A 4728-nucleotide genomic window follows, 5' to 3' on the forward strand; every position below is an offset into this window, starting at 1 on the left:
GCCCCTTACGAAGCAACACATAAACTAGGGTTTAAGCTTCTGTCACTCTAGCAACCCATCATCTACTTACTACTTTCCAATGCCTTTCTCTAGGCCCAAACAATGGTCAAGTGTTATGTAGTCGACGTCCATATAACACCACTAGAGGAAAACAACATACAATATATCAAATTACCGAACGAATACCAAATTCACATGACTACTATTAGCACGACTTATCCCATGTCCTCAGGAACCAAAGTAACTGCTCACAAAGCATAATCATATTCATGCCAGAGAGGTAATAAGTAGCATCAAGGATCTGAACATAAACTCTTCGACCAAGTAATCCAACCAGCATCAACTACAAGGAGTAATCAACACTACTAGCAACCTTACAAGTACTAATCGGAGTCGCGAGATGGAGATTGGTTACAAGTGATGAACTAGGGTTTGGATATGAGATGGTGCTCATGAAGATGTTGATGGTGATGAGTCCCCTCCTCTGAGAGGAGTGTTCGTGATGACGATGGCGACGATTTCCCCCTCCGGGAGGGAAGTTTCCCTGACAGGATTGTCCTGCCGGAGCTCTAGATTGGTTCTGCTTAAGTTCCGCCTCGTGGAGGCGGCGAATCCACGAAAAAGCTCCTCCCTTGATTTTTTCCTGGACGAAACCCTTCATATAGCAGAAGAGGGGGGCCAGTGGGCCAGTAGGCTGCCCACTAGCCCTCATGGCACGACATGGGGGGTGGCCGCGCTGTGCAGGCTTCTGGCCACCTGCTGGCGCCCCTCTGGCGCTTCTTCGGCCGAGTATTTTTTGTAAATCTGGAAAAAAAATCCTCGTTGATTTTTCCGGTGTTTGGAGTTGCGCAGAATAGGTATCTCAACTTTGCTCCACTTTCAGGTCAGAATTCCAGTTGCCGGCATTCTCCCTCTTCATGAAACCTTGCAAAATAAGAGATAAAAGGCATAAGTATTGTACCGTGAAGTGAAATAACAGCCCAAGAAGCGATAAATATCAACATGAAAACATGATGCAAAATGGACGTATCAGACTCCCCCTCTCTCCCTGCAGCAGATGGCTCTGGTATTCCAAAACCATGTCCTAAGACCGTTGTTTCGGCACCAGCGTCTCTCTGCAACCCCATGCGCACCACGGTGAGTCACCGGCGCTCCCGAATCGGCTCACCGTCGCGGGCCTATAAATAGCACCCCCTCGCTCGAGCACCCCTCAGATAGCTTCACCACAATCACTAGTACCTCCCTAGCCACCCCAGCAACCCAACAGAGCCCCGGTGCTCGAGATCGACCGAGGCCCCTCCGCCTGGGAGCTCCGGTAGATCTTCGGCTATACGACGGCTCCTGCGCCCCTCGACCAACCAAACTGACCCTCTCAACCCCAGGAAGCTTTCCCCCAACTCGCCCGAGCATTTTCGTGTCTCTAGCCACCTCCTCGACCACCTCCCGAAACTCCTCCGCCATGGCCTCCTCATCACCGGCGAACCCCTGTCTCCCCGTCGTTGTTCCGACCACCAGCAGGTAGGCGACAGCAAGGCGAACCCATTCCAGTCTTGAGAGCGTCGGCAACCTCGCCGGCGTGCTCCTCCTCCTCTCTGGCCAGAGGTAGGAGACGACCCCGACAGGTGTGCCCCACCTATCGGTCGCCCAGCCTCCTCCCCCGCGCTGTCCTTAGCCACTGACCGCAGGGCCCCGCACGTCAGGTTCAAACCTGACGGTGCGGGCGCCTGGGCAGGCTGTCGGCTGGCCATGGGCCAGCCCAGCTCCGGGTCGAGCCAGGCCAGGAGTTAGCCCATTTTCTTTTTATATTTAAACCCTGGTTTCTAAGATTTTATGAAAACATTTAACCATTGTAAAAGTATAATTTTTCCATTGTTATTCTTCTAAAAATATGTAGTATTTAATAATATGTTTGGATGAATTTGCTACAACTATTCTGTTTTACAATAATAAAAAGGACTAAATTGAAATAGATTTGCTTCTGTCTGGTTAATTTCAAAATGTTCCTTCAAGGAAAATTAAGGCAAATATTTTGCAAAATGGTACCTTAGATTTATTAGTAATAAAGAACATTTTTAAACTGACTTTATGATCTGTTTCTGTGTAAGCTATTTCTTATTTATTGTTTTATCGACGATAGAAAATCCGTGCGAGGAGGGAATCGGAGCGGAAGACCTCGAAGACCCAGGATACTTCGCTGACCAAGGCAAGCAGCCCTTTGACCATGACTGAGCATATGCTACTTTGCATGTTAAAATAACAAGTACTTCCGTTGCATATGATCATAAGTGCCGGTAATCATTTGATATGGTTTTACCGAAGGCTCCACCAGAGCACATGCATTGAGCTTGATCCTACTCTTTGAGGGTGATGCTAATACCATGTTGACAAGTAATGATAGAACTAGTATTATCATGAGCATGTTAATGACATAAAGCAAGAGTTTATGAAAAGCCCGTCGGGTGCCACTAATGCCCGAGGGTGATGATGAGTTAGGTGGTCACTTTTGGTGAAGTGATGCACCTCGTATTTGTGTGAGTATGGTTTCGGAAAGAGGATTAGACTTATGATTTGTCGATCGTCCCAACCCTACCAGTACGACCATGTTACCCCTTGTGGGACGGGGCTATGTTAATTACTCTGGTCGGTTCTAGCAAAGAGCCACATTACTAGTGGCGGGAGTGATGTGTGGTCACTCTAGTGATGGGGCCGTGCCAAGTAGGACGACTATGCCATTTTTATGAGTTCCAGTCACACCATTGGTCCCCGCATGTTTGATACTGTCTAGAGTCGGTGCTCGTAAGACGTACAACATGTGGGCTGGGTACCAATCGAGTGGACCTCTTTGTCTATTCTCGTCAGGGGAAAGACATTGATCGGGTACTTACCTTGGGTATGTTATATACCGCGAGTCATGAATGACACAGAAGTTTCCCGGATCTCGTGGGTCCAGCGTACTACCTCTGCAGAGTGTAAAACTATTCGAATAGCCGTGTCCATGGTCAAGGACAGTTTGGTAATCCTGCTTAAACTACGTCCAGCTATTTCCGCATAAACCAACTGTGTGTGAGTGTGTGTGGTGATGAAAAAGGTGTTGTTATGAAAGTATTGATATGACCAATGGCATATAGGGTGGACACGGATGGTTCAACCCTCGATAGATATAATGATATATGTAACCTGTTCTTCAAAAGTAATTCATTAACTTGACGCATATTCATGATCATTCCACCAAGAAGAGTTACACCAAAGATGCATGATATTGTCATCCTTCACTTTCATTGTTCATATCATGGGCTGTTTGCGAGTACATTCAAAGTACTCACTGGCTTGCCACTGGTTATGTTATTGAGCAGACATGGAAGGACTGGAGTTTGGAGATGAGTACGTCTTCGGAGACGCCCCTGCGAACTACGACGCTTCCGAGTCAGAATGCCTGTCGGTGTAGGCTTGATGGCATGGGCACCCGCTTAGCCCCTATGATTTCCGCTACTAGTGTATCAGAGTGATTTGGCCTTAGGCCCTGCCTTGTGAACTTGACCATTCGATCATGTGTTGTAATAATCGGTACTTGGATGTAAGACTCTTTTATTCGGTATCTGTGTTTGGTGAGCATTGATCTCCGGGATCACTGAGCATGACGATCTCGACTCGTAAGTCGGGGTCCCCACACGAGGCTTCCAGGTTTTATTTTATTCCGGAAAAAATCATAAAAAGTTTGGTAGCAATTCACCGTCTCGAAATATTGGGCAGTTGTGCACATCCCACAAGTAGACCCAAACCAAGACCCTACAAATGTCTCCTTCTTCGAGAAATCTATGCCAACTCCAGAAATGAACATAGAAGTTGCTGTGTATAAAGCAACTACCCGCCTTTGGTTCGCGGTACCTTATGATAGTGAAAGAGGGTATTATTACTTCCCAAGCCATGAAGCACCGATACTTCTGATCTGCGTTGGGTTTTCCATGAAGAGGAACACATTATTGCAGCATAATACGGGTAAGTGACGTCAGCTGTGCTTCCCTGGCAATGGCTCCAGAAAAGGGCTGATCCTGCAATCTCTGGCATTAGCTAGACGAATGCTTATGACAACGAACCTTCTCCTGCAACGGCGCCAGAAGAATGCTGAAAGCACTCCCCAGCAATGAAACTGGAAGAATGTTGTTGATGGCCCACCAGCGCGTGGGTTCGCAGTAGTTTTCGAGGGTAGAGTATTCGACCCAATTATTTGGTTTGCACGTCGGGATGTGAGAGTATACTCTCAAGTATTAGCAGCTGAATTTGTCAGATTCAAACACACCTGAAAGATTAGTATCTGCAAGCACAGTAGTAACAGCAAAGTAATATGATAACAACGATGTCAGAAACGATCTGTTGACGGCAAACTATTCCTAACGATTGTATCAATGGCGCTTCCGTTGCCGCGTTGACGGAAGTTATCAATTCCCGTCAATGGTCTGGCAAATCAACAATGTAGCGGGTAGTAGTAGTGTAACGAGCAATAGCAGTGGCAAGGAACAACAATAGTGACAGCAGTAGCAAGTAGCAACACTAGCAAGCGACAGTAGTAGCAACAGTAGCAGCAGAGCAAAACAAGTAACAGCAGTAGCAACAGTAGTGGCAGCAGCAGCAGAGCAAGACAAGTAACAACAGTAGCAACAGTAGTAGCAGCAGCAGAGCAAGACAAGTAACAGCAGTAGCAACAGTAGTAGCAACAGAGCAAGACAAGCA

The sequence above is a fragment of the Hordeum vulgare genome, chromosome 1H (assembly GCF_904849725.1).
Source record: "Hordeum vulgare subsp. vulgare chromosome 1H, MorexV3_pseudomolecules_assembly, whole genome shotgun sequence".
NCBI lineage: Eukaryota > Viridiplantae > Streptophyta > Magnoliopsida > Poales > Poaceae > Hordeum > Hordeum vulgare.